The sequence below is a fragment of the Bombina bombina genome, chromosome 4 (assembly GCF_027579735.1).
Source record: "Bombina bombina isolate aBomBom1 chromosome 4, aBomBom1.pri, whole genome shotgun sequence".
NCBI lineage: Eukaryota > Metazoa > Chordata > Amphibia > Anura > Bombinatoridae > Bombina > Bombina bombina.
In genome coordinates this window covers 619336868-619354801 of record NC_069502.1, presented here as the reverse complement: position 1 = coordinate 619354801, position 17934 = coordinate 619336868, and positions in this window count along the sequence as shown.

Here is a 17934-nt window from a genome sequence, read left to right as displayed (position 1 = left end):
TTGTTACCTGTATAAAAGACACCTGTTCACAGAAGCAATCAATCAGATTCCAAACTCTCCACCATGGCCAAGACCAAAAAGCTGTCCAAGGATGTCAGGGACAAGATTGTAGACCTACACAAGGCTGGAATGGGCTGCAAGACAATCGCCAAGCAGCTTGGTGAGAAGGTGACAACAGTTGGTGTGATTATTTGCAAATGGAAGAAACACAAAATACTGTAACAGTCAATCTCCCCCTGTCTGTGGCTCTATGCAAGATCTCAACTCATGGAGTTTCAATTATCATGAGAATGGTGAGGAATCAGCCCAGAACTACACAGGAGGATCTTGTCAATGATCTCAAGGCAGCTGGGACCAAGTCACGAAGAAAACAATTGGTAACACACTACACCATGAAGGACTGAAATCCTGCAGAACCCGCAAGGTTCCCCTGCTCAAGAAAGCACATGTACAGGCCTGTCTGAAGTTTTCCAATGAACATTTGAATGATTCATAGGAGAACTGGTTGAAAGTGTTGTGGTCAGATGAGACAAAATTCGAGCTCCCATCAACTCAATTCACCGTGTTTGGAGGAGGAGGAATGCTGCCTATGACCCCAAGAACACCATCCCCACTGTCAAACATGGAGGGGAAAACATTATGCTTTTGGGGTGTTTTTCTGCTAAGGGTACAGGACAACTTCTTTGCATCACAGGGAACGATGGACGGGGCCATGTACATGGATGAGAACTTCCTTCCCTGTGGATGGGTATTGCAGCACGACAATTACCCAAAGCACATGACCAAGGCGGGTGCTCAAGAAGAAGCACATTAAGGTCCTGGCCTAGGCAGTCTTCAGACATTAATCCCATAGAAAATCTGTGGAGGGGGCTGAAGGTTCGAATTGCCAAACGTCGGCCTCAAAACCTTAATGACATGGAGAGGATCTGCAAAGAGGAATGGGACAAAATCCCTCCTGAGATGTGTGCAAACCTGGTGGCAAACTACAAGAAATGTCTGACCTCTGTGATTACCAACAAGGGTTTTTCCACCAAGTATTAAGTCCTGTTTTGCAAAGGGGTCAAATACTTATTTCACTCATTAAAATGCAAATCAATTAATACATTTTTTGAAATGCTATTTTCAGGATTTTTGTTGTTGTTATTCTGTCTCTCATTGTTCAAATAAACCTACCATTAAAATTATAGACTGATCATTTCTTTGTCAGTGGGCAAACGTACAAAATTAGCAGGGGATCAAATATTTTTTTCCCACGGAAACTCCACGGTAAGAGATTTTTTGCTTGAGCATCCCGTTACCTGTTGTGTATCTATCTACATATATATATATATATATATATATATATATATATATATATATATATATATATATATATATATATATATACATGGAGTGCAGAATTATTAGGCAAGTTGTATTTTTGAGGATATATTTTATTATTGAACAACAACCATGTTCTCAATGAACCCAAAAAACTCATTAATATCAAAGCTGAATAGTTTTGGAAGTAGTTTTTAGTTTGTTTTTAGTTATAGCTATTTTAGGGGGATATCTGTGTGTGCAGGTGACCATTACTGTGCATAATTATTAGGCAACTTAACAAAAAACAAATATATACCCATTTCAATTATTTATTTTTACCAGTGAAACCAATATAACATCTCAACATTCACAAATATAAATTTCTGACATTCAAAAACAAAACAAAAACAAATCAGTGACCAATATAGCCACCTTTCTTTGCAAGGACACTCAAAAGCCTGCCATCCATGGATTCTGTCAGTGTTTTGATCTGTTCACCATCAACATTGCGTGCAGCAGCAACCACAGCCTCCCAGACACTGTTCAAAGAGGTGTACTGTTTTCCCTCCTTGTAAATCTCACATTTGATGATGGACCACAGGTTCTCAATGGGGTTCAGATCAGGTGAACAAGGAGGCCATGTCATTAGATTTTCTTCTTTTATACCCTTTCTTGCCAGCCACGCTGTGGAGTACTTGGACGCGTGTGATGGAGCATTGTCCTGCATGAAAATCATGTTTTTCTTGAAGGATGCAGACTTCTTCCTGTACCACTGCTTGAAGAAGGTGTCTTCCAGAAACTGGCAGTAGGACTGGGAGTTGAGCTTGACTCCATCCTCAACCCAAAAAGGCCCCACAAGCTCATCTTTGATGATACCAGCCCAAACCAGTACTCCACCTCCACCTTGCTGGCGTCTGAGTCGGACTGGAGCTCTCTGCCCTTTACCAATCCAGCCATGGGCCCATCCATCTGGCCCATCAAGACTCACTCTCATTTCATCAGTCCATAAAACCTTAGAAAAATCAGTCTTGAGATATTTCTTGGCCCAGTCTTGACGTTTCAGCTTGTGTGTCTTGTTCAGTGGTGGTCGTCTCTCAGCCTTTCTTACCTTGGCCATGTCTCTGAGTATTGCACACCTTGTGCTTTTGGGCACTCCAGTGATGTTGCAGCTCTGAAATATGGCCAAACTGGTGGCAAGTGGCATCTTGGCAGCTGCACGCTTGACTTTTCTCAGTTCATGGGCAGTTATTTTGCGCCTTGGTTTTTCCACACGCTTCTTGCGACCCTGTTGACTATTTTGAATGAAACGCTTGATTGTTCGATGATCACGCATGTTAAAATCCTTTGCTTCCGGTGGGGGGCGTTTCCGACCAGCTACCAAGATGGCTTCTTCTTAACTAGGGCTAAATAGAAGAGCTGTTAAAACCGCTGTTTACCACTCCTATATCACACACACTAAGCTTATCCCCAGAAATGTGATGACAATTAATCATCTGTGGAGCAGTTTTGAGCATGTTGTTTTGAATTCAAGCCCAGAAGACCAGAATCGATGAGGTACGCAGTAGAGACCTGATTACGGCCTGGACCCTCACCCACCCCTCCATTTTCCTGACACTGTCAGATTAATCAGCCAGTTGTGCTGAAGAATGACCACATTCTCTATAACACCCTATTACAAAATTGGGGCTATTCTAAAATATTTGCTATATCTCTCACCATGGAGGATATCTCGCAGACACTGCAGATCATCTTTGCAGACTTTGAAACAGCAGTGATTCTGGCTTTGGATCGCATGCTACAGCTTCCTCAATATGAAAAGACTTGACACCCTGAGCTCACGGCACTATTACCAGAAGAACCGATATTTGTGGAGACACAGAGGCAAGTTGTTGGATGTACCAAATTGACCAGCACTGGCCTGACCCCGTGGGCTGTGGCCAACCCTGGGGAGCGAGCCACTATACATCTATCACATGGGTTTGCCGAACACACGGATCTACAAGTTGCCATGCAAGTTTTCCCAAAACACATGTCTGCAATATTGAGATTGAGAGTACAGGAACCTAGTGACCTTATCTCTGATCACCACTTTTCTACCCTGAAGATAGACACTGAAAGGACCTCTACACATTGGTCTGAAGCGGAGTCAGATGCCACATCAAATCTATCAGGGGAGTGTTATTATCAAGAGGCTGGGGAGACAGAGTACATCCCTCTACTGCGACCCCATAATATCCCTATTAAACAAGAACTTGGGAGTACCAGTGTGGGGTAGGTTATTATAGCCGAAATAAAAAAAAGAAAGAAAGAAAAAGAAAGAAAGAAGAAAAAAAAAAGCAGCTGCACACTGTAGGGTATTCAAAGTTAAAAAGGCAACTTTATTGAAACAAAAATAAAAACATAAGGTACAAAAAAGGCAGCAGGAATTAACTTCAGGAAGTTCATTCCTGCTGCCTTTTTTGTACCTTATGTTTTAATTTTTGTTTCAATAAAGTTACCTTTTTAACTTTGAATACCCTGCAGTGTGCAGCCGCTTTTTCTTTTTTTTGTTTCGGCTTTACTGTGGCGGAACCGGACGCAATTGTGGCGTGCACCCCCTGAGCTCCACACCCTCATTCTTCCCATCCACTTCCGGTGGCGTCTTCAGACAGTTTGGGACCTTGGAGCGGTTTGTGTTCGCGGAGCTGTATGAGGTTATTATAGCCCCCATAGTAGAAACTGCATTAACCTCCTAGTGTGGTAATTGCCTCAGAATTGCTGTTATCCTTATCTACCCACTGGAACTATTTATAATGACACAGAGGTCTACTGCCTTAGGCCTCATGATAAGTATAGGTCCTTTGGTTTGATATACAGCTTTGCCCCGTTGGATGTGCAGTTTTAGTTACTAGTCATATATAGCATATACTAAGTGTCTTAAATGTATGAAGTTTCCTACAGCGTATTTTTGTTGATACTAACAAGTCTTCCTCAGACCATTAACATGCAGTACACTAGCATATCTTTTTTGTTCAACGTTTTTATGTGCAAACTGAATCTGTTGTTAACTATCCCTCCTAAGTAAAGTATCTTTTAATACATGGCTCCCTGACAATACTAGTGATATCCTCCTTATTTCAATATACACAGAAGGGTTTCGCTATCACATATAGCCTTAGACTAATATTTATATTTATTAGGAATTGAGGCTATGCTTCGATTGCAGAGCTATATAACTATCTGAAAACAATGTATATCCACACCTGAATATGCTCTATTCCTATTACATTTTTAAATAATAGAAGCTCCATTCCTAGATAGTGGACAGATTACTAGCACATCTGCCCATAATCTTCCATAGAAACCAGATATCTCCACTAGATGGAAGTAAAGATTTAAATATGGTTATACAAATTAAACAAGATCCTTATAGCTTTAACTACATCAGGGAAAGATTCAAAGTTGGTGAGAGATTCCCATAATAGAGTATAGAGTAGCCTTCACTAATAATAAATAATTATATACAGCTCCATTCATATTTATTCTTGTCAAGGACCCACATGTGACCATATGTTCAATGTTCAGAATATGCCCCTTTCCATTCCCCTTTTTAACTCATATTTCTGTTAATGGTCCAAGAGTGTTTTACTTCTAGGGATTTCTCCATTATTTACTCTGGCATTTGGTAATGGGTTGACTATACTTTACTAAACCTGTATTAAAAGAGAAAAATTAGGTTTCTACACACAACGTTCATAATATGCAATTTAGATTTCCCACCTTCTGCAGAGGGCTAGTCCTTAGAGGCATATCTAATGAATAATGCTATTAAATTTAAATTATATATTAAGTTACAGTTTAAGTCTATTTGCTTGAAGTGACATGTATGCTAACTACAGCTGTTGCTATACTACATAACAATTTTGGACGGATGTTCTTAGGACATCGATGTTACAGAATGTTCAGTTTACAGCTTCTGAACTTTGTCTTTCAAGAGTTTGAATGTTAAAGCACCATAAGACTTCCTACATGCTGAAATACCAACTAAGCTTACAACAACAGCATTGATTTTGTACACTCATGCCTGTTATTTTCTCCTCTGTATGTATTATTGTAACCTCAATAAAATCCTTTGCTTCCCTTGTTTTCTAACACCTGAGACCTCATATATTTGAGCCCTCATAACTTTTATGCAATATTTTTTAATAGTTTTTATTAGATAGTATTATTATCAGTGTCAATGTACTCTTAAATGTATTTTTCATGTGTTTTGTTCAACTTTTTTGTCTCGTGTAACAGATAACAAGAGCCTTAAAGTTGCGCTATCCTGATGCGCGTTAAATTCAATTGAGCTTGAGTGAATGCGACTCCTTTCAACTTGTAATACGCACACTAATTACGACGCTTGTGCGCAACTGTTAGCTCGCCACTTGTAATATAGATCCTAATTTGCAATTCTCTACATTCAATGTTGCCTTTGGAATGTTTTGATATATTACAATGTTAATAATGCCCCATTAAAATGACAACGATTGTTGTCTAATTCATAACGAACCAATTGGCCTCATATCCTTATACTTGTTCTTTGCAGTGTACCTTTATATAGTCAAGTTGGACCTTTTCAATTTCTCTCTCTAGAATAAACTACATATATATATATATGTGTACAGACAAACAGACAGACAGATAGATAGATATAATAGATAGATAGATAATAGATAGAGTTAACATTTGCATTTTGTATTACCTTTAAAATCCATATGGGCTCTTTGAAAAGCAATCTCTGTGTCAGCTGTAGGTTAAGATGAACTACTATTTTTCTTCCCACATTCAATAGTGCTACTTTTGATTTTCTATGTAACGAGTAAATATACTTTTTTCTGTTTTATTGTTTCACTGCCAGTTGATTGCATCGGATTTTCTTTTTAGTTGTTCAGTTTTCAGCAGGGGGTGGATCCTGCTAGTCTGCTACTGACACTTATGATTTGAAATGCTATGGTTTGAGTTCATTTTATGGTTTGTCTATGCTCCCTGCAGAATTTGATATTGATCTGTTCAAAGAATAGAAAGCAAATTTAGCTAAAACTGATACAAACTCAAATTAATTGTATTTCTTCTCAAAGTTACCCTCTTACTTATTTTATACGTTTTTAGATTACTTCAGAAATTGACAAAAAAAATATTACGATTTACTAATAATAAAAAAAAATGTTTTTATGCAACATAAAGAAAATAACTTGCCATATTAACTAATCAACTTTTTTTCCCAGTCAAAAAACAGTTTTGAATATACACAAGTAAAATGATATGCCAGGATACCTAAAATTCTTGTTCTATTAGATATATATATAAATATATGTCATTTCCCTCAGTATTTTGGATGGAAGAAGCAGGGAAAAAAGTAAAGCTTAAAATTTAAATTTATAAACCAATAGCAACTTTATTGTGTTTCAGACAATATCACATACTGCATATACCAGCCCTGGGGTCATAAGCGGCCCTTAAGGTAGTTTAAATAAAAAAAAAAAAAACCTAATCTACAAATAAACTACCAATAGCCCTTAAAAGGCTCTTTTACATAAAAAATAACAATTAACCCCTATCATTAACCCCCCCCCCACCCCCAAACCCCCATAATAAAAAAATTCTAACTAAAAAATCATTAATCTACCCATTACCCTGAAAAGGGCATTTGGATGGGCATTGCCCTTAAAAGCAAAATAAAAATACAAAAAATGTAGTGCTAAAGTATTAACAACGTGTACCTTGAAGTATGGTAAAAACCTGGTAGAAAAATAAAATGACTCTTAGGTTAATGTAGGAATGCCGTTGTGCACTGGTCCTTAGGTTTCTTATTCACAGACAGATTAACGAAAAAACTGAAAGACACAAGGGAGACAGCGCAATCCTCGATAGAATGTTTATTCCAATAAAATTCACAACACGCTTGTGGTAACATACTCACTAGATGTTACAATTCAACAAGCCACAAAACGACAAAGATCCAAAAGAGAGAGAAGGGTAATCATAAAATCAGCGCCTCTGTTACAAAACAGCTTGATAATACCGTTTGAAGTTCCCGGCTAGCGGCACCAGAGATCCAGCTGACATCACACCAAGATCTCTCCTACAGATCCTCATTCAGGACAAAGTCTCAACCCGTTTCGCCGGTAGAATGCCCCGGCTTTCTCAAGAGTGTGTCTCACACTCTCGAGAAAGCCGGGACGTTCTACCAGCGAAACGTGTTGAGACTTTGTTTGTCCTGAATGAGGACATAAGAGATCTTGGTGTGACGTCAGCTGGATCTCTGGTGCCGCTAGCCGGGATCTTCAAAAGGAATTATCAAGCTGTTTTGTAACAGAGACGCTGATTGTATGATCACGCTGCTCTCCCTTTTGGATCTTTGTCATTTTGGCGCTTGTTGAATTGCCCTTAAAAGTACATTCAGCTCTTTTTATGCCCATTAAAAAAACAACTAACACTAACCCTAAAATTGGGGTCATCGGCGAAGTTGGTCCTCCTCTTCAGCCAGGTGACACAAAGGTCCTCTTTAGTGTGTGGATGGAGATCGCATGAAGAGGACCTCCGTGTCGCCTGGCTGAAGAGGAGGACCGGCGTTGCCGATGACCTCCCCGGCTTCGACGCTGCCACCGGGCTGAAGATTGAACAATATGGTCCCGCGATGAATGAAGATGGAGCCCCACCGGGATGGGTGAGTACCAATTTTGGGGTTAATGTTAGTTGCGATGTGGGGGGATGGTGGTTTAGGGGTTAATAGTTTTATTTAGTGGTTGTAATGTGGGGGGATGGCAGTTTTGGGGTTAATAGCTTTATTTAGTGGTTGCGATGTGGGGGGGGTGGCGTTTTAGGGGTAATAGGTTTATTTAGTGGTTGCGATGCGGGGTGGATGGCGGTTTAGGGGTTAATATGTTTATGTAGTGGTTGCGATGTGGTGGGATGGTGGTTTAGGGGTTAATAGTGTAGTTAATGGTTGTAGGGGTACTTTGTAAGGTATTTTTTATGTGTTTTGTGAAACTATTTTGTTTCGCAAAACACATAACTACAGGTCTTTGCGGTAAAGGCCATATGGCACGCAAGAAAGACAGAAAGCGTGACTTGTAATATCAAATCAATTAACATTCCGCACACATAGAGCATATTGCGCAGAAAAGTCATACCACACGACTTGTAATCTAGGTCATAGTGTGTGAGGGACAAGTTTACAGCTTAAACCATGAATAATATAAATATAAATATTAATATATATATGAAATCATTGTTAAGACAATTGTAGAACAAATTTGATCTTTAATTCATCAGCTTCTACATAAAGCTTTAAAAAAAAAAAAATTAAAAAAAGAAGAAAATCATAGAGCAACATCTAAAAGAAACAAGTTGGCCAACTTCCAAAGTGCATTAGTGATAGTACATAAAAAACGACATTACAGAATGTAATAATTATAATGAACACTTCCTTAAAGGGACATACGCTATGCTAAATATGATTAATGTCCTTAAGCCCTTAATTCAGGGTATAAACGTATCAATTTGAATAAGGATACCAAATGCAGTTTGTATGGGAAAAATGATCTTCAGAGTACTCACATATGTTTTCCTTTCCCAAATATCCGATGGTCATGTCGCTACTCTCAGGAAGCCGGTGTTGTCCCGTGTGATATGGGAGCAATTATGTTGATAGTAAATAATGCTGCAGCCCGCCCTCTCAAACACTCCAGTCAGTCATTTTATAATGTGGATGCAATGATAGGTCCAAAAAGAGTATATTGTAACATCTTGTCACAGGAACAAGTTGACATCTAATAAATAATTTCAGTGGACTTGGTGGATATATAACCTTAAAGTGAATGTAAATTTTGATGCTACAAGTGCCCGGTTTTTAAAAATGCGATTAAAAACAGGGGCACTTTAATTCATCAAAATATACATTTCACTCGTGTTGTGAAAAAATACTTACCTTTTAAACTTGACAGCCGCTCCAGCTTCCTCCACCCGTCGCAAAGCCTCTTCCTGGGTCTAAAAAGAGGAATCTGGCTTCCTCCAATCACGGCTTCGAATCAGACACTGATTCCTCCGGGGGGATGCCGTGATTGGAGGATGACCGATCCATCATTTCTGACGTCAGAAATGGCCTGCGACGACCGGAGGAAGCTGGAGAGGCTGTCAAGTTTAAAAGGTAAGTATTTTTTCACAACGAGTAAAATGTAAATTTTGATGAATTAAAGTGCCCCTGTTTTTTTTTTTTTTTTAGTTTTCAAAAGAGCTTTATTTTGGTAAAATAAACATACATAGTATAGAATAAATGTGAACATCATCATTCAAAGCTGTTACAGTATAGTGCTTTATCACATAAATCCATTATGATAGCTATAAAGGAGGTGTGACGCATGTTCTATTGCAATTACCTAAGTATTTGAAAACACCTTTTAAATACATTCGGCTAGATTTGGAGTTTTGTCGGTAACGAGCCGAAAAACTAACGCCCGCGTTTTACTGTCCGCACCATAAAAATAACTCTGGTATCGAGAGTCCACATAAAGGCTGCGTTAGGCTCCAAAAAAGGAGCGTAGAGCATTTTTAACGCAGCTTCAACTCTCGATACCAGAGTTGCTTACGGACGCGGCCAGCCTCAAAAACGTGCTCGTGCACGATTCTCCCATAGGAAACAATGGGGCTGTTTGAGCTGAAAAAAAACCTAACACCTGCAAAAAAGCCGCGTTCAGCTTCTAACGCAGCCCCATTGTTTGCTATGCGGTAACCCTTCCGACGTCTGCACCTAACACCCTAACATGTACCCCGAGTCTAAACACCCCTAACCTTACACTTATTAACCCCTAATCTGCCGCCCCCGCTATCGCTGACCCCTGCATATTATTATTAACCCCTAATCTGCCGCTCCGTAAACCGCCGCTACTTACATTATCCCTATGTACCCCTAATCTGCTGCCCTAACATCGCCGACCCCTATATTATATTTATTAACCCCTAATCTGCCCCCCACAACGTCGCCACCACCTGCCTACACTTATTAACCCTTAATCTGCCGAGCGGACCTGAGCGCTACTATAATAAAGTTATTAACCCCTAATCCGCCTCACTAACCCTATCATAAATAGTATTAACCCCTAATCTGCCCTCCCTAACATCGCCGACACCTAACTTCAATTATTAACCCCTAATCTGCCGACCGAATCTCGCTGCTATTCTAATAAATGTATTAACCCCTAAAGCTAAGTCTAACCCTAATACTAACACCCCCCTAAGTTAAATATAATTTAAATCTAACGAAATTAATTAACTCTTATTAAATAAATTATTCCTATTTAAAGATAAATACTTACCTGTAAAATAAATCCTAATATAGCTACAATATAAATTATAATTATATTATAGCTATTTTAGGATTTATATTTATTTTACAGGTAACTTTGTATTTATTTTAACCAGGTACAATAGCTATTAAATAGTTAAGAACTATTTAATAGCTAAAATAGTTAAAATAATTACAAATTTACCTGTAAAAGAAATCCTAACCTAAGTTACAAATAAACCTAACACTAGACTATCAATAAATTAATTAAATAAACTACCTACAATTAACCTAACACTACACTATCAATAAATTAATTAAATACAATTGCTACAAATAAATACAATTAAATAAACTAGCTAAAGTACAAAAAATAAAAAATAACTAAGTTACAAAAAATAAAAAAATATTTACAAACATAAGAAAAATATTACAACAATTTTAAACTAATTACACCTACTCTAAGCCCCCTAATAAAATAACAAAGACCCCCCAAAATAAAAAAATGCCCTACCCTATTCTAAATTACTACAGTTCAAAGCTCTTTTACCTTACCAGCCCTGAACAGGGCCCTTTGTGGGGCATGCCCAAAAGAATTCAGCTCTTTTGCCTGTAAAAAAAAACATACCATACCCCCCCCCAACATTACAACCCACCACCCACATACCCCTAATCTAACCCAAACCCCCCTTAAATAAACCTAACACTAAGCCCCTGAAGATCTTCCTACCTTATCTTCACCCTGCCAGGTTCACCGATCCGTCCTGAAGAGCTCCTCCGATGTCCTGATCCAAGCCCAAGCGGGGGGCTGAAGAGGTCCATGATCCGGCTGAAGTCTTCATCCAAGCGGGAGCTGAAGAGGTCCATGATCCGGATGAAGTCTTCCTCCAAGCGGGAGCTGAAGAGGTCCATGATCCGGATGAAGTCTTCTATCAACGGCATCTTCAATCTTCTTTCTTCCGGATCCATCTTGCAGACCTCTGACGCGGAACATCCTCTTCTCCCGACGCTTACTAGCCAAATGACGGTTCCTTTAAGGGACGTCATCCAAGATGGCGTCCCTCGAATTCCGATTGGCTGATAGGATTCTATCAGCCAATCGGAATTAAGGTAGGAATATTCTGATTGGCTGATGGAATCAGCCAATCAGAATCAAGTTCAATCCGATTGGCTGATCCAATCAGCCAATCAGATTGAGCTTGCATTCTATTGGCTGTTCCGATCAGCCAATAGAATGCAAGCTCAATCTGATTGGCTGATTGGATCAGCCAATCGGATTGAACTTGATTCTGATTGGCTGATTCCATCAGCCAATCAGAATATTCCTACCTTAATTCCGATTGGCTGATAGAATCCTATCAGCCAATCGGAATTCGAGGGACGCCATCTTGGATGACGTCCCTTAAAGGAACCGTCATTCTGCAGTTGGACGTCGCCGGAAGAAGATGGGTCCGCGGTGGAGGTCTTCAGGATGGAGCCGGTCGTCATCGGATGAAGATAGAAGATGCCGCTTGGATCAAGATGGTTGCCGGTCCGGATCGCCTCTTCTTCCCGGATAGGATGAAGACTTTGGAGCCTCTTCTGGACCTCTTCAGGCACCGGATGATGGATCGCCAACCCCCGCTTGGGTTGGATGAAGATTTTGGAGCCAGGACGGATCGGTGATACCTGGTGAGGTGAAGACAAGGTAGGATGATCTTCAGGGGCTTAGTGTTAGGTTTATTTAAGGGGGTTTTGGGTTAGATTAGGGGTATGTGGGTTGTGGGTTGTAATGTTGGGGGGGGGTATTGTATGTTTTTTTTTTACAGGCAAAAGAGCTGAACTTCTTGGGGCATGCCCCGCAAAGGGCCCTGTTCAGGGCTGGTAAGGTAAAAGAGCTTTTAACTTTAGTAATTTAGAATAGGGTAGGGCATTTTTTATTTTGGGGGGCTTTGTTGTTTTATTAGGGGGCTTAGAGTAGGTGTAATTAGTTTAAAATTGTTGTAATATTTTTCTTATGTTTGTAGATATTTTTTTTATTTTTTGTAACTTAGTTCTTTTTTATTTTTTGTACTTTAGCAAGTTTATTTAATTGTATTTATTTGTAGGAATTGTATTTAATTAATTTATTGATAGTGTAGTGTTAGGTTAATTGTAGGTAATTGTAGGTAGTTTATTTAAATAATTTATTGATAGTGTAGTGTTAGTTTTAATTGTAACTTAGGTTAGGATTTCTTTTACAGGTAAATTTGTAATTATTTTAACTATTTTAGCTATTAAATAGTTCTTAACTATTTAATAGCTATTGTACCTGGTTAAAATAAATACAAAGTTATCTGTAAAATAAATATAAATCCTAAAATAGCTATAATATAAATATAATTTATATTGTAGCTATATTAGGATTTATTTTACAGGTAAGTATTTATCTTTAAATAGGAATAATTTATTTAATAAGAGTTAATTAATTTCGTTAGATTTAAATTATATTTAACTTAGGGGGGTGTTAGTATTAGGGTTAGACTTAGCTTTAGGGGTTAATCCATTTATTAGAATAGCGGTGAGGTCCGGTCGGCAGATTAGGGGTTAATAATTGAAGTTAGGTGTCGGCGATGTTAGGGAGGGCAGATTAGGGGTTAATACTATTTATTATAGGGTTAGTGAGGCGGATTAGGGGTTAATAACTTTATTATAGTAGCGCTCAGGTCCGCTCGGCAGATTAGGGGTTAATAAGTGTAGGCAGGTGGAGGTGACGTTGTGGGGGTCAGATTAGGGGTTAATAAATATAATATAGGGGTCGGCGGTGTTAGGGGCAGCAGATTAGGGGTACATAGGGATAATGTAGCTGGTGGCGGCGTGCGGACGGCAGATTAGGGGTTAATAAGTGTAGGTAGCTGGCGGCAACTTTGTGGGGGGCAGATTAGGGGTTAATAAATATAATACAGGGGTCGGTGGTGTTAGGGGCAGCAGATTAGGGGTACATAAGGATAACGTAGGTGGCGGTCGGCAGATTAGGGGTTAAAAAAATGTAATCGAGTGGCGGCGATGTGGGGGGACCTCGGTTTAGGGGTACATAGGTAGTTTATGGGTGTTAGTGTACTTTAGAGTACAGTAGTTTAGAGCTTTAGAAACCAGCGTTAGCCCAGAAAGCTCTTAACTACTGACTTTTTTCCTGCGGCTGGAGTTTTGTCGTTAGATGTCTAACGCTCACTTCAGAAACGACTCTAAATACCGGAGTTAGGAAGATCCCATTGAAAAGATAGGATACGCAATTGACGTAAGGGGATCTGCGGTATGGAAAAGTCGCGGCTGAAAAGTGAGCGTTAGACCCTATTTTGAGTGACTCTAAATACCGGCGGTAGCCTAAAACCAGCGTTAGGAGCCTCTAACGCTGGTTTTCACGGCTACCGCCAAACTCTAAATCTAGCCGATAGTATGTCTTGATTGGTCCCAATATTCAAACTCTGTGGGCCACTCTTAGGTCCATAACAAATGCACATAAACATTATTGGGCATATATTGGGCATATATAGGGGGGTAGGGGAGAACTGGGGGTAAGGGAAGCAGGCGGTCTAATACAACATTTACAGTGTAGTTTAGTATATAAAGCAACTATGTTTTTATTCCAAAAGCTAAATCATGTGTTGGCGGGGTATGAATCTTATTATAGAGAGAGTGTTTTTTATAGGAAATAAAGGTTAATAACAAATAAACATGAGGATGCTATGTGGAATCTGCGATCTGTGGGCTATGGTAATAATGTATATTTATAAGATAGTTCCTATTAGATAGTGTTCTATAATTTAATGATGTGTCTGTCCTGCTGACATAAATGAGCTTATATGATGGTGTGTGTATGCTATTTTATCCTTCGCTGGTCCCGGCCGCTGACCTTAACAAAGGGTTTTTATTTTATTTCCTGTGCTTCAGCACACCTAAGTGGTCTATTAATATGCAGTCTATCTAATGCCAGTCATATGGGCAGGTAATACTGCCCCCTATATCCCCACATATCATCTGAGTCTAGTTAGAATGCTATATCTGTGTATGTAAAAGATGGTAATAGCTAAGGTTTTATTTATTCTGTCCACAGTGCTGCTTATGTTATGAAGCCTGTACATCTATTCATGAGTGCCTTGTTAGATGTTTGTACCAGGTCTTTACCTGAAATTTTCAGCTTAATTCCTCACGTTTGCAAAAGAGAACATAATTAGTCTGCTTTAAAACATTCATGTAGGTAACGTCCCATATTGAACTTATTTGCCTGCTACAGTTCCTTAGGGAAAAAGATAAACTTATAAACATAATCGAACATTTTCAACCATGAGTTCAGACCTGAACTGCTATATTCTGTCCATTTATGCCACATATCAACCAACACATGTCCTCAAATAGCAAGTCCAGGAGTATATACTGTTAAAGTCTTGTTATCAGTGCTGTGGTCTCCTGAACTTAGAGATGGGGTATATAAAACTAATCAGAGGCAACTCGTCCAGAACCCCAATGAGAACCACAGGTGTACATTAATGTGCATGTTTCACCGGTGTAAACCAGTTACTGCACACTGTCTGAAAAGGGGCATCCGCAGGCTACCCCTCTCCAGATCTCGGCAGATGTCCAGCACCATGCAGGCAATACGCACCCCCTACCGATGCGAATGTCTGTCTCCACTGTCTGCGCTTACCCGTCGGGGCCAGTGTGTGACAAGCAGGCCAGCCGGCCGGACTCTTTGGCTTCTGTGAGGGTGATTTTATAGGTGCTTTCCGTGGGGGTATTTCTTCTGGGCTACCCAAGGACAAGGTCACACTGTTTTGCCTAATTGTATCCTCTCCCTTATGGGTTGCTACGCTCTTCTCCTCCGACCGGTATCCTGCTGCATCTGGGAGCAGTGACTTCTCGGGTTGTTCATCGTACCCGCCATAGATTGCTGTGCCAACAGCGGATTGAAGCATTGGTATTACAAGGAGGTAGGGCTGCAGGTGATCGCCTTTTACTCCGTTACTGGCCATGAGGGTACTTTTCTCTAGCGGCGGGTCATCCTGTGGCTGTTTGGTAAGTTGCGGGTTTTTAAGCACCATTCTGATGTGGTTCTGTGTGTCAGGTATCTCGGCTGTGCCCGTCGATATGTGTTGAATCAGGTAATCATAAGGAGCTGTGTCAATTAATCGTTGCAGGAGGAGTTCCAGCTTTGTGAAGTGTACTTTGAATTGCAGTATGCAGTCTACTCCCGCCATGTTCAATAAGCCAGGTATCCCCTGGATATAGCTGTACCGGGTAGATTTTTATAGTTTTACAGCCTGCTTTCCGCTTACAGGAGGGAGTGAAGAAATTGCAGTAAGCCAGGGTAAGCCAGCAGCACTGCAGCCCCGTTTCTTCTCGGGGGGGGAGGTGTATGCCTAAAAGTGGGCCGCCGCCCTAGGCCTCAAGTTTCCGATCTGAGTCCCCAGATTCATGTAAACAGACAAGAATAAAAATATAGGTCCACGACTTGTCTGATCGTATTGTCCTTATATAATATGTGTGTAATCTTGCAGTGCAGTAATCAGCGGATTACCATAGAATCAGCTAGAGCCTACAGAAAATGCGTCCTGTTCTGAACGCAGCACGGACACGCCCCCCTAAAGTGCCCCTGTTTTTAATCGAATTTTTTAAAACCGGGCACTTTAGCATCAAAATTTACATTCACTTTAATATTTCCGTTCTTTATTTTAACCCAAGTGGCTTCAATTGGACACAAGTAATCTCAGTCCCTCTTTAATGATAGCCTCTTGTTGAATGAATTTAATCAATTTGCATTTATTTTAAAAATCAGTATGAATGTTTCTTTCTGACAGTAGCATATTTTGTCCTTGAGCACCATGGTGAACCATTAATTGATTTATTGATAAAACTTGTGAAAGAAAATACTTTTTTAAGTTACTTAAGGAGAAATAATGAATATTACTCGCTAAGGCACTGAAGGCAGAAATTGAAACATCAGTAGACATGCTTTACTCCATGTTTGGAAATATCTGGGAAAAGGAAACTGTGCCATCAGACTGGAAAAAGGGGTATATCATTAAGATCCCCAAGAAAGGCGATCTGAGTATCTGTGCATACTACAGAGGAATAACTCTTCTTTCAACCCAAGGCAAAGTGTTCAACAGAGTCCTATTGAACAGAATGAAGGGACAAGTAGATGCTCAGTTGCGAGATCTGCAAGCTGGCTTCTGCAAAGTTAGAACCTGCATAGACCACCACCACTATTGTGTGCCTCATCAGTGGTGTCACTAGGGTTGTGTCACCCGGTACAGTAACTCATGGTGTCACCCCCCATAATGTTTTTTTTAATACAAGAAGAGGATTTCATAAAAAAGCAGACTTCTCAAAGGGACAGAAAGAAGAGGAGCCAAAGGAAGAGTATCTTCCTTATAGTGGACTACCTCTAAACACGTTGCGGGACTTCGAACTGAAGATGGTAAAGATGGTAAGTAGAATGGAGTTTGTTGCTTTTTGATTTATTTTTTCCACAAGATTTTTTAAGAAAGTTTTTTTTATGTGTAGATTTTGTGAAGGTGTTTTCTTCTTTGTTTTTTTTTTGTTGTTTATTTTTTCAGGGGGACTTTTTTAATTATAGTTATAGTAGAGGAGCTTTTTTAATTATAGTTTATTTGGCTTCATTTAGGGTGGGATTTTTTTAAGTGTAGATTTTTTGGAGGCTTTTTAGGTTTGCTTTATGGGGTTTGTTTTTTTGGTGGAGTTGTATATTTTTTAAGGGACTTATTTTAGGTGTATATTTTGCTTTACTGAGATTTTTTGTGTGGAGTTTAAAAAAAGAATTGGTGGCATTTTTTTTGTGGCTCGCATAGTACACACAGGACACATGCACATACATAGAATCACACACAGAAACACTCAGAAACGCACACAAACACTCAGACACACACACACACAAAAACTCAGACACACAAAAACAGACACACACAAAAACAATCAGGCACACACACACATACAAAAACACTAACACACACACACTTTTAGACACACACACAAACCCTCAGACACTAACACACACAAATGCTCAGACACACACACGCATAAACACTCAGGCACAAACACACACATAAGCACTCAGGCACACATACACAACACACAAACACTCAGGGACACATACACATAAACAAAAACACTCAGACACACACAAACAGTCAGACACAAACACTCAGACACACACAAAAACACACTGACACACAAACACACTCAGACACAAGCACACACACACACAAATACTCAGACACACACACACACAAAACTCAGATATACATATACAAAATGTAAACTGCATTATGTATAATGCTTATGCCTAG